This window comes from Lepus europaeus, chromosome 4 (assembly GCF_033115175.1).
Source record: "Lepus europaeus isolate LE1 chromosome 4, mLepTim1.pri, whole genome shotgun sequence".
NCBI classification, from domain to species: domain Eukaryota; kingdom Metazoa; phylum Chordata; class Mammalia; order Lagomorpha; family Leporidae; genus Lepus; species Lepus europaeus.
In genome coordinates, this window is record NC_084830.1 from 42,408,024 (window position 1) to 42,421,492 (window position 13,469).

Below are 13,469 nucleotides of genomic sequence, written 5' to 3' on the forward strand. Positions count from 1 at the left end.
TTTTGTAAAATTTAAAACTCAGGGTTATGGGTTAAGATGAGGTCACTTGGGTTCTGTAGTTCCACAGTCGCAGTGAGCAACTTTGATTAATTGATGCTTAATAGCAAACTAATACAACCGTCCCTGCCCTTGAGGCCTCCATTTAGCCGAGGGGATGGGATGCATATCCAGAAAGGGCTGTGAACAGTGCAGAACGCTCCAGGACGCGGATGGAGGAAGGCAACGCCTTTCCTTTCGGAAGCCGACCTACAGAGCGGGCTCACCTGTGTGTCTCGGACCCAGCGCGGGCCCAGCGGCTGTGCGGGCCTCCCACCTGCAGGGGGCGCGCCCGCCGCGGCGGCGCGAGGCCGCTCTGGTCCAGCGGGGGGGGGGGGGGGGGCGGAGCTCGTCCTGCCTCGGTGGCTGGCCGGTCCCCTCCTCTGCCGGTCTCCGTCACGGCCAAGGTGCTGCCGCTGTCGGCGTGGTCGCTCGTCCGAGTCGCAGGTACCTGGGCCGGGCCCCGCGGGCAGCGCCTGGGCCGGAGCCACTGCTGCCTCCCCTGCTGGCCCCGAGGGACCGGAGAGCCCGGGTCCTGGGCCTGGCGGAGGGGCCTGCGGGGCGCGGGGCCTGGGTCTCGCACCCTGCGCTGAGGCCGGGGAAGCCGAGTGGTGGTGGTGCGGGCCGGAAGGCGGCCCGCGCGGGTTCGCGGTGACTTCTACGGGGTGAAGCCGGGGGGGATCGTGTTAACACTGCAGGCCGAGTGTGCCTTATCCGGAGAGCTGGGGGCCAGAAGTGTGTGTGGAGTGCGGAATATTTGCCTACGCAGGCTGCGGCATCCCCGGGAGGGGACCCTGGGCTGTGCACTGCAATGCGTTTGTGTTCCGTGCAGCCGCTGTGCACATAGCCCGAAGGTCTTTGTGGCTTGCTCGCCTTTTGACTGCGGCGGGACGTGGCGTCAGGCGTGGAGTTTTGCGGCTGTGGCGTCCTGTGTCTCTGCTCGCACAACCTCAGAGGTTGAAGCAGCGGGGGTTGCGGTCTAGGGATGCTCAGCGTCTACACCAGGAGCTCTCTGCCGGGGGTGTCAGTACCTGGGACCTTTATTGCATCCCGACAGCAACCCTCAGCCGCCGTTTCTGTTTTGCAGAGAGGGAAACTGAGGCACGGAGTGTGCGACTTGTCCGAGACTTGACGGCTGGCGGAGGGTGAGTGTGAGCTGAGCCTCGGCTGCCTGCGACTGTTGCCTGTGCACACGTGTTCGCGTTCTCCTGGCTGTGTGTGTGTGTGTGTGTGATTTATAGCCTGAACGACGTCTTCCAAGGTTTATGGTTGCGGCTGTACACGTTACCAGCTCCTCCCCAGTTTAACGGGAGTCTAATAAAACTTCCCTCATTAGGGGTTATAGAGATTAATAAAGCCCTCACTGCCCGGTGTGATGGACTCGAAATAGAGATGAGTTTTGGATGTGAACTTGTGTACATGGCTTTCCAACACCGTGTGATTTCTTACCGTTGTAGTAAGTTCCCTTCCGCCTTTTCAGTCTTAGGCTAGCAGCATCAGAGAGGGTGGGAGATGTTTCAGCGATAGTAAGTTGCTATTTTCAGGGTTTAGGAAGGGCAGCGGGGAGAGGCTGTGAGGCGAAGAGCAAGGACCAGAGTTGGTAGCCTGTTATTTAGAGCAAATTGAGTAACTTACTGTGGGAGGCACAGGATTTTCAGAGTTCCCTCATTGTTAGGATGGAAGTTTTATTTCCCATTGTTGGCTGTTAGAGTGTCCCAGATCTCTTAGTGCTGTCAGGATTTCTTTATTTGCATAGGTCAGCATTTATATAGCAGATTTACTTTCTTAGCTTCCTTTCGTAGCCAGGCGCTGCCCTGAACACTGGGATTGTAAGAGTGAGCCAAGCAGAGTCGTCCTCATTTCGCTGGAGGTGATGGAGGTGGGGGCAGTAAACAGAATAACTTTAAAAAAAATCAAATCACCACCTGGTGTGGTGCAATGGGTTAAGCATCTGCCTGCAAAGCCGTCATCCCATATCTGAGTGCTGGTTCAAGTCTTGGCTCTGCTCCTGATCCAGCGCGCTGCTAATGTGCCTGAGAAGGCAACAGGAGATGGAACAAGTCCCTGAGCCCCTGTCACCCATGTGGGGGATCCAGCTGGAGTTCCTGGCTCCTTGGCTTTAGTCTGGCCCAGATCTGGCTATTGTGGCTATTTGGGGAGTGAACCAGCTGGTGGAAGATCTCTCTGTGTGTCTCCCTTCCTCTCGGTTGCTCCACTTTTCAAATAAACATATAAATCCTGTTTTTTAAAAAAATCAATCCAAACATATGCAGTCAGATGGTGCCAGTTACTAAGAAGAAAGATGGAGCAGTGAACGGGCACAGGAAGTACCAGGGAGGGAGCAGGTACACTTCTAACCTAAGGAACCGTGCCGTGGAGAACACCGCTGAGCAGAACCGAGGGAACGTGGGACAGCGGGGCAGCTCCCAGGGGAAGAACACAGCGGGCAGGTGCAGAAACCCAGAAATCCCCCGTCTTGTTGGAGGAGCAGCAGCAGGAGGGAGGGAGCTTTGTACACTGAGTACAGTAGCAGGAGGTGGCTGGAGGGTGTTGTTCAGAGGGATGAGGGACCCTGGCTTGATGTGTTTCACAATCACCGTGGCTGTTCTGTTCAGAGTGGACTATGAGGGCAAGGGTGGAAGCCGGGAGACCAGTTAGGAGGTGGGTGCACTGATCCAAGTGAGAGATGACGGTGACTTAGAACAGGTGGTCGAGTTGAGGCACAGCAGCCCCCATGTGTCTGTGTACCAAGTCCCCAGTAGATGCATGAAAACACAGTGAGTCCCAAACCCTACGTACAGGAGTCTGTGTTTTTCCTATCCGTAATACCTGTGATGACAGTTAATTTATGAATTAGGCACAGTAAGAGGTTAGCAGCAGTGACTACTCATAAAATAGGACAATTAAAGTAACTCCTGGTACTCACAAGAACACTTTGAGAGACTGAGGGAGAACACCTGGTTGGTGTGGTTTCAAGAGTAACGACTGGCAGAGGACTTGGAGGTGCATAGACAGCACTTTGCAGGGAGTTAGCATAACTTACTCATATGTATAATATTCATGTATAAAATATATTTTTTATTTAAGGATTGATTTATTCATTTGAAAGGCAGAGTGATGGAGAGGGAGGGAGAGACAGAGAGACAAATCCACACACTGGTCCACTCTTCAGATGGCCACAACAGCCAGGCCAGACTCTATCCATCCAGATCTTCCACTTAAGTGGCTGGGACCCAAGAACTTGGACCATCATCCACTGCTTTCCCAGGCACATCAGCATGGGGCTGGATCAGAAGCCAGTAGCTGGGACTCAAACTAGCACTCTGCTATGGAATGCTGGTGTCACAGGTGGTGGCCTAAACCACGTGTCACAGCGCTGCTCCTCTTGCATGAAATATTTGAAAGCACTGGAGTCATTCCCACAGAATATGATCTTTGTTTCTTTTTTTTAAAGATTTATTTTTTATTTATTTGAAAGGCAGAGAGCGAGCCCTTCCATCTGTTGGTTCACCCCCGAAACTACTGCAACAGCTAGAGCTAGGCCCAGGTGAGGCCAGGAGCCCAGAGTTTCCTCCAGGTCTCTCACATGGGTGCAGGGACCCAAGCACCTGGGCCATCTTCTGCTGCTTTCCCAGACACATTTGCAGGGAGCTGATCGGAAGTGGAGCAGCTGGGTCTCCAACCAGTGCCCATACAAGATGCCAGTGTTGCAGGCGGAGGCTTACCCCTCTGCCACAGTGCCAGGCCCGATTATTTTTATTTCCAGCTTTAGCTACTTGCAGTTACACTTGGATTATTTTATCACTACTGAGGGAAATAACTGTAGTATCGCTAGCAATAGTATGTAATTAATTTTCCAAATGAAGCGTGTCCTTTTTGCACAATACATTTTAGGGCTCATAAAAACACTTGGGTGGACTATGTACCTTTAAGACTAATCTTTGTTCTTACCTTAGGTTAAATATTAACTTAGAGGTCCTGCAAAATGTGTATTTAAAAACAAAACACACAGAGAATGAGGGATAGGACTTATTTTGAAATGTGCTTTCTCAGTAGTATTAAGAACTGACAGGGGGCCAGCGCTGTGGTGCAGTGGGTTAAAGCCCTGGACTGCAGCGCTGGCATCCCATATGGGTGCTGGTTCAAGTCCTGGCTGCTGCACTTACGGTCCAGCTCCCTGCTAATGCACCTGGGAAAACAGCAGAAGATGGCCCAAGTCCTTGGGCCCCGGCACCCATGTGGGAGACCTGGAAGAAACTCCTGGCTCCTGGCTTTGGATTGGCTTAGCGCTGGCTAAATCCATTTGGGGAGTGAACCAGCGGATGGAAGACCTTTCTCTCTCTCTCTCTCATTGTCTAACTCTGCCTGTTAAATAAAAATAAATAAAATCTTTAAAAAAAAAAAGAAATTATGGAAAAAGATCACTGCGAGAAAAAGACGCTTGAGGGAATTTGTGTTCTGCAGTAAAACCCAGAGTAAACGCTTAGCTAAAACGACACCGGCTCTCTGGAAGAGGCGGAACTGGTGTGTCGCCGATCCCTATCAGAAGTACCAGGATCGCATGAACCTGAAAGTGCAGGTCAGAAATGTCCCGGCTCCCCAAGCATCGCTTGTGCATATTTGTGTGTATTATGTCTCTGCAAAAATGAAGAAGTGTAAAACGTGACCTTTTAAAAAAACAAACTATTGTGTAAACATCAAACACCAATGTTTAACTTCTGAGATTTGACAGAGAATCAGAAGTCTAAAATTGTGGGTTTTTTTTTTTTTTTTTAGATTTATTTATTAATTTTAAAAGCAGAGTTACAGGGAAAGAGAGGTCTTCCATCTGCTGGTTCACTCCCCCAATGGCCGAAACAGCTAGAGCTGATCTGATCTGAAGCCAGGAGCCTGGAGGTTCATCTGAGTCTCCCACATGGGCAGAGGGGCCCAAGGAGTTGGGCCATCTTTCACTGCTTTCCCAGGCTATAGCAGAGAAGTAGAGCAGCCGGGACTCAAATCGGCGGCTATATGGGATGCTGGCACTGCAGGCAGTGGCTTTACCTGTTACACCACAGCGTTGGCCCTTGTATGTTGCCTTTAACATATGGTAGTGGCTTACCTAGTTGTCCCACTTAGGCTTATTTTGTTGCAAGAATCTCAAGTGAGATAAATACTCCAAAGGTAGCAAGTTTCGCCTAGAAATGGGATGTTATTTTAAGGATACAGGCCTGAGAACTCAGGAGCTACCACCCCAGCCCCAGGGCCCACCCAGAAACAGCCCCCAAGCCTCTGAAACTGGATAATGATCCTCAGGGACCGTTTAGGCTTGGGCTCTGCCATAGGTGTGACTCCATTGCCCCCCCACCGCCACCTGTAATCCACAGCTGTTGCTTACTTGTAGTTCCTGCTGCCTCAGTAGCTCGGCGTGCACCTTTTGGTAGGGTGTGTGTGTGTTTTGTTTTTGCCATCAGGACCCTCAGCTCCTATTTCCGGTCTCTAGCTGCAGAGGGGCTCCACCTGGACCAGCTTACCTTCTCATACGCGGTCTCGTTGGTGTCAGCGTCCAGGGTCGGGCCTGGCTGTCCGCCAGCTGATTTCATTGTTAGCAGACTCACGTGGGACAAAAGGAGCGTTTTCACTCAGGAGAGCATGGGGTGACGGCACACTTCGTGTCTGCTATCCTGGCTTCACTGTCCTCTCCAGCAGTTCTTGTGTCGTGCATCGGGACAGGTGTTTTTCATAGAAGGGTAAATGAAATAGCTTTCAGCCAGTACACCCCCTTCATGAAGCACAGGAGACAGTACAAGACAAGCACCGTTCACCCAGGCTTTGAAAGCTACTGTATTTCTTAATAGTTTGTCCACTTGAGACTTGGTATTTTTATTTGTAAGAATAAGCTTTTCCCGGCCATTGTAAAAACTACGGGGAAAAAGTCCTGTCAGTCATTTTGGAAATGACCCAAGAGTGGAGCCTCTTGAAGGGGCCAGAGAAGGGCGTTGGCCGTCAGCTCCCCCGTCAGAAGCCTCGGGAAGCGTTTACGAACCACTGGTTGAAATGCAGCACTAGGTGCAATGATGTTTGAATGCTTTACGACGATACTTGACGGACGATAAGGCACACCGCCCCTTTTATAGGGGGGTGTCCTTGAAACCAATGTGTGCTCATTAAAGGGAGGAGGAGTAATAAGAATGTTCTAAAACCAGAAGGCCCAAGAGTGTGTCTATGTATGGGACCAATTAATAAAGAACAGACGTTTGTTTGGAGGTGAAAAAAAAAAAGATACTGCATTGAAAATAAATTATAAGGCTTACATAGACAGTATGGTTTAAGAAGGTGGTAAAGTGTATAAAAAAAGAGCATGATTTTATTCTGAATACCTGAGCTTAGTGAGTTGAGGTTCCTTTCTATCTTCTGCACGTTACCCCACATACAGAGTGACTCACGGTGCACAGTAACCACCAGACTCACCCCACCTTTGCCTTCTCCGAGGCAGATACAGTCCTCTGTTGCACTGTGAAGAGTTAGTCATAAAATACTTCCAAGTGTAGAGTTGTGTCTGCTGATTTTTTAAAAAGATTTATTTATTTATTTCAAAGAGTTACACAGAAAGAGGAGAGGCACAAAGAGAGAGAGGTCTTCCATCCAATGGTTCACTCCCCAGTTGGCCGCAATGGCTGGAGCTGTGCCAATCTGAAGCCAGGAGCCAGGAGCTTCTTAACGGGTCTCCCACGCGGGTGCAGGGGCCCAAGGACTTTGGCCATCCTCTACTGCTTTTCCAGGCCATAGCAGAGAGCTGGATCTGAACCCGGCGCCCATATGGGATGCCTGCACTGCAGGTGGCAGCCTCACCCACTATGTCACAGCGCTGATCCCAGTGTCTGTTGATTTTTTTAAAATCCATGAATTTTATCTGGAAGATGAGCTGTTCTTCAGTCTGTAAATCTGTAGATTTAATTTTCAGCTGAGGAAGGTATTTCCTGAAGTTTGTGCCTTTTGTTCTTGTCTGTTTGTGGGGGACAGTTTTTGTGGGTTGGCCCTACCCTCCACATGTCATAGCTGTCACGTCATATGTCCTCTCCTCCCTCTACACAGCTCCTTCAGTTAGGTGCTTTGGTCACAGATTTGATTTTCTACAGTATTTGTTCTGTTCCGTACTGTTTATAACTTGGATTTTAAATTTCTGTTCCGTTTTTATTTAACTTACAGTTCTTAAAAAAAAATGATGAAAGAGCAGATTGGGAGTTTTTAAATTTTAAGATTTAATAATGTTTAACATTTTTCTATACATCCACATACATAGCACTTTCTATTTGAAAATAGGAAATTAATACCACAAAATGGAATTCCTGACAGTGATCATAAAGTAGGGAGAGAAGACTATGTAGTCATAAACATGGTGTAATTGAGTGAAGCAGTATTTATAACTCTTGTACAAAAAACGTTGAGTGTTGTACTCTGTATATTAACCTACATAACAAAGAGAAAACTTGATATTTGTCTTTCTGGGTCTGCCTCATTGCACTTAGCACAATGATCTCAGGTTCCATCTATTTTGTTGCAGATGTCAAGATTTCATTCTTTTCTTGTGCTTGAGTGATATTCTGTTGTGTGTATGTGTGTGTGTGTGTGTGGCATTTTCTTTATCCAGTCACCAGTTGGTGGGCATCTAGGTTGATTCTGTATCTTTTATTGTTGTGAATTGGACTGCTATAAACATAGACATGCAGGTATCTCTTTCATATGCTGATTTCATTTTCTTTAGATACGTTCCCAGAAGTGGGAGGGCTGGGTCATGGTAAATCTGTTTTTAGTTTTTGGAGGAATCTCCATACTGTTTTCCATAATGGTTGTACAAATTTGCCTTCCCAGCAGCAGTAGATTAGGGTACCATTTTCTCCACAACCTCACTGGTATTTGCTATTTTTTGATTTTTGGATAATACCATTCTAACTGGAGTGAGATACTTGATTGTTTATTTGCATTTCTCTGGTATCTAGTGATCCTGAGCATTTTTTCTTGTGTCTGTTGGCCATTTATATTTCTTTGAAAAATATCTGTGCATATCCTTTGCTCATTTCTTAGCTGGATTGTTTGTTTTGTTCTTGATCTCTTTATATGTATGTTCTGGATATTAATCATTTTAGCCTGATATAATCCTGTTTGTCTATTTTTGCCTATTCTTTTGCAGTCTTACCTAAAAAGTCTTTCTGTAGGCCAAGGTCTTGCATCAGCATTTCTCCTTTGTTTTTCTCCTGTAGTGTAATAGTTTCAGGTCTTAAGTTTAAATCCTTGATCCATAAGGTAGAAATCTTGTTTCAAACTTCTGCATGTGGAAATGCAATTTTCTGAACACCATTTGTTGAAGAGACTGGCCTTTCTCCAGGGAATGTCCAATCTACTTTTTAAAATTTTTTCCTTCCTCTGAGTTCTGAATTTTTTAGATTTGTTTATTCAAAAGGCAGAGTTACTTAGAGGCAGAGGCAGAGGCAGAGAGAGAGAGAGAGAGAGGTCTTCTATATGCTGGCTCATTCCCCAAATGGCTGCAACAGCTGGAGCTGAGCCAGTCTGAAGCCAAGAGCCAAGAGTCTCTTCCAGGTCTCCCAGGCGGGTGCAAGGGCTCAAGGACTTGGACCATCTTCTGCTGCTTTCCCAGGCACGTTAGCAGGGAGATGGATTGGAAGTGGAGCAGCTGGGACTCAAACTGGCGTCCAATGGGATACCGGCACTGCAGTCTGCAGCTTTACCCGCTATACCACAGCACCAGCCCCATTCTGATTTTTTTGTATGTTCCTGAGATCAGAATATTTTTTTTTCTAATTTTTTTTATTGTAAGTAATTTTCAGTGCTGTGCTTTTTTCCAGTTAGAACTAATATACCTCTTTTATTATGGTATAGAATTTTTTTCAGTGATTCCATGTTGACTTTCTTTTGTTATTTATTCTTTAGAAATGAAAGAACATTTGACGTCGCTATAATTTCGAATTTATCATACTAATAACATTCCATTAAATATCTTTTCTAGATTTCTTATAAGGAAAATAGAGATTGGATTTTGTATAGGCAGTCCATAAATACTGTGTTGTATGTTTATAAAAGATCTACCTATTCTAAAAAATCATTTTCAGTAAGAACTTACGTTTATGCTTATATCTTTGTGGTAAGATCCTTTTTTTTCCAGTCTGGTAAACAGACAAAGAATTCTCAACTTAAACTGTATAAAAATTATCTAGAAAGAAACAGCTTATTTCCAGACTAAATAGAAGCAGGTTCTTGTTTTTGGTGTTGTTCAGTTTTTCTGAAGCTTACTGTTCTTCACTAGAATGCTTGGTGCTTCCTGCAAGCCAGTGGTTAGAAACCGTAGTGAATTTAACTTCTAACTTGCCAGTACATTACTAGAGAAACAGATCAATTCCAAGGCCAGTCTGTGTTCAATACATGAGATACAAGCCCATTGATTAAAAAATGGACAATTTCTTCATCCCTAGCTCCCTGTCATGTGACCCTGAACACACATATGCCACAGAAATAAAACACAGATATTTTATGTACCTAACAGAGTATCTAATATGCAGTATTTTAATACATTCATGAATTTAATCAATTAAAAGATAATTATACATTGTTATTTCAGTATGATACCAAGTCAATTAGGAACAAATGCAAGAATACAAATGATCTATTCAGCTATCTTTTCCACTTTGAGTTTTTATCAGATTGGGTACTCTACTGGATTTACTTTTTTTTAATTTTTATTTTATTTATTTGAAAGAGTTTCAGAGAGAGGTAGAGACAGAAAGAGAGGTCTTCCATCTGCTACTTCACTCCCCAGATGGCCACAACAGCTGGAGCTGCGCCGATCCGAAGCCAGGAGCCAGGAGCTTCTTCTGGGTCTCCCTCGTGGGTGCAGGGGCCCAAGGACTTGGACCATTTTCTACTGCTTTTCCAGGCTATAGCAGAGAGCTGGATCAGAAGAGAAGCAGCCGGGACTCGAACCAGCACCCATATGGGGTGCCAGTGCCTCAGGCCAGGGCGTTAACCCACTGCGCCACAGCGCCGGCCCATAGATTTACTTCTTAAACTCACCATATTAAAACTTGGCCAAATAGTCTGTATTTTTTTCTCATTACATTATGATGTCTTCTTTTTTTTCCTTTAGCCTGTTTAATTTTTTTTTAATGTTCTGAATCTGACATTGTTGCAGTAACTTGTCTAGGCATTTGACCTTCGGTGACATTTTTAGTCGTATTAACAGTTTTTTCCAGTAGCCGGATGGCACTGCTTCTTGAAATCTCTCTGTCTGGCCTCTCCCCATCTCACAGCTACGCACAGATGATGATTTTGCTTCTTAAAGTAAAAAACTGTGGCTGCTGTTTCTTGTTTCTCCAGGATATCTGGTCGACTTGTTCTCCCATTTATTCCTTGGTCAGTCCTTTTCAATCTCCTGTGCTGTTTGTTCCCTTTGAACCTGAGACTTCCTGGGCCTAATTCACCTGCTTCTCAGGGAGAGTTAGCTGTCACAGCACCCACCCTGTCTCTGACCTTGTCGCATTCTGAAACACGTAGTACAAGCAATAGTTTTTTCTTCTTTAGAAAGCGATGACCGAAGTAGAGAGCAGCAGGTAGCAAATAGTAATGGCCATTTCCAAGTCAGTGCCTTCCAGCTACTTTGCTCTAAGTACAGAAAATCTAATCTGAACTCTCTAATGCCAAGGAGGCTTTATTGATACCTGCGTCTCAACAGTCCAGAGTCGGGGTTAGTATGAACTTCCAATTTAATCTGTCTATGAAATGTCCATCAGAATGACTAAAGCAGTTTCGGGTGTCACATTTACATGCTGTATCTCCAGAAAGCAGAGAGTGTATCCCGGAAGCCTCCCAAGGAATCGTGTGGACCAGTCGCTTGCCCACCTCTGGGTGAGCTGCTGCAGCTGAGGCCTGGGGAGCATGTGCAGGATAACGGAGCGGGGACGGTGGGCAGCTGGCCACGCCACTGCAGCAGCCCTGCGTGGCTGAGGACATGAAAAATGCACCGTTGATTTTAGGCCAGAGTAGTGTGTTGGGTTCATGTCTGGGCACATGGCAGTAACAGCTAAAATATAAAAAGATAAAGCCGAAAGGACGTGGTTGCGTACTAACTCACTTCTACTCTCTGGGGGTAGAGTGCAGTGTGGCCATTCAGGAAGTGGGCAGAGGCTGTCAAGAAGCTGACCTGGGCCGGTGCTGGGGTGCAGTGTGTGGTGCAGGTTACCACCGCTTACCAGGCATCCCATCTCAGAGCTCCTGCTCCAGTCCCGGCTGCCCCGCTTCTGATCCAGCTCCCTGCTGATGTGCATGGGAAGGGGGTGGAGGATGGCCCAAGTGCTTGGGCCCCTGCACTCACATGGGAAGACCCAGATGGAATTTCTGGCTTTGGGCTTCAGCCTGGCCCAGCCCTGGCTGCTCAGGCCATTTGGGGAGTGAATCAGTGGATAGGAGAGCTCTCAGTGTCTCTGGCTCTCTCTCTATCTGTTGCTCTGCCTTTCAAATAAATAAAAAACAAGTCTTCCTTTTTTTTTTTTTGAATTTGATTCCTGCCAGATGCTAGAGATCGTCTTGGTGTGTTTTGTGTTGCTGTAACAAATACCTGACACTGGGTAATGTGTAAAGAAGAGAGTTACTTAGCTCACAGTTTGGGAGGCTGAAAGACTGGACAGCTCCCTCTGTTCATCCCCCAGTGAGGGCCTTCTCACTATCTCATACCGTGGCAGATGTCATCACATGATGAGAGTACGAGAGGGAAGGAGGGCTCAGGTGGTGGGAAGGGTCAGATCACTCTTCTATAACTACCCAGTCCTGTGAGATCTGAGGGTGTGTTCCCATGACTTTGGCACCTTCCACCAGGAACCACCACCCCAGCACTGCCGCACTGGGGACCAAGCTTCCAGCATGTGAGCAGGGATTAAAAGTGCTTCACACAGGGGCAAGTGTTCAAGACACCGCTTGGGACACCTGCATCCTATACTGGAGCGCCTGGGCTCGAGTCCCGATTCCGTTCCCAACTCCAGCCTTCTGCTAATGTGTACCCAGAGAGGCAACAGGGGAGGACACAAGTAGTTGGGTCCCTGCCACCCAAGTGGAGACCAGATTAACTTCCCTGACTTTTGCCTGGCCTGCCCCTGGCTGTTCCGGGTATATGGGGAGTGAACCAGCAGATGGAAAGATCTCTATCTCTGCCTTTTATTTAAAATGAAAAAAAAAAAAAAATAGACACACACACACACACACACACTTGACTCCCAAGCTCTGTCAGTCACTTGCAGAGATAGGTATACAGGGACAACCAAACAAAAAAGGTTTTCCCCATGTCTGGATAGATTCAATGAAATCTCAATCAAAATCCTAGCAAGTTTGATTTTTTTTAAGATTTTTTAAAAAGAATTATTTTATTTATTTGAAAGCAGAGTTACACACAGAGAGAAGGAGAGGGAGAGAGAGAGGTCTTTCATTCTACTGGTTCACTCCCCAAGTGACTGCAACAGCCAGAGCTGAGCTGATCTGAAGCCAGGAGCTTCTTCCAGGTCTCCCACGCAGGTGCAGGGGCCCAAGGAGTTGGGCCATCTTCCACTGCTTTCCCAGGCCATAGCATAGAGCTGGACTGGAAGAGGAGCAGCTGGGACTCAAACCAGCACTCATATGGGATGCTGGCACTACAGGCTGGGGCTTTAACCCGCTGTGCCACAGCGCCAGCCCCTAGATTTATTTATTTGAAAGGCAGAGTTACAGAGAGAGGAAGAGACAAAGAACAAAAAAGAGATCTTCCATCTGCTGGTTCGCTCTCCAAATGACCGCAATGGCTAGGACTGGGCCAGGCTAAACCCAGGAGCCAGCAGTTTCTTCCAGGACTCCTACACAGGTGGCAGGAGCCCAAGCACTTGAACCATCTTCCACTGCCTTCTCAGCTCATTAGCAGACAGCTGGATTCAAAGTGGAGTAGCCAGGACACAAACTGTCACCGATATGGGATGCCAGTGTCACAGGCGGTGGCTTAACCTGTTATGCCACAGTGCTACCCTCCCCCTTCTCCCAGCAGACTATTTTGTGGCTATCAACAAACTAGTTATAATGTTTGTATGAGGAGAGAGAAGACCCAGAAGAGCCAGCATAATATTGAAAGACTACAGAATTGTAGGACTGACTTCAAGACTTACTGTAAAGCCATAGTATTCAAGACAGCATGGCACTGGTGACAAAATAGATACAGAATAGAAGGCCTAGAAAGAAACCCGCACAAATGTTACTGGGCTCTGACAAAGAAGCGAAGTTGGCACAATGGAGCAAAGATAGTTTTTCTCAACATGGTGCTGGAACAACTGGATATCTATATGCAAATAAAGCTAATGTAGACACAGAGCTTACAGCCTGCACAAAAATGAGCTCACTGTGGGTCACAGACCTAAATGTAAAAAACTCCT

General features: G+C 46.8%; 1 protein-coding gene across 6 annotated transcripts in view; it reads left to right on the forward strand.

The window, feature by feature from the left end:
* Positions 1 to 398: 398 nt before the first annotated feature.
* Positions 399 to 13,469, forward strand: part of ANKRD46 (ankyrin repeat domain 46) — a 37,388-nt gene continuing 24,317 nt past the window's right edge. For 3 of the 6 annotated variants that reach the window (XM_062188175.1, XM_062188174.1, XM_062188171.1), the window contains exons 1-2: positions 399 to 483; positions 1,124 to 1,181. The gene's annotated coding sequence lies outside the window, so the exon portion shown is untranslated. Of the gene's footprint in view, positions 484 to 1,123; positions 1,182 to 1,842; positions 1,916 to 13,469 lie in introns of all 6 variants that reach the window. The other 3 variants (XM_062188172.1, XM_062188173.1, XM_062188176.1) reach the window with 3 other exon arrangements.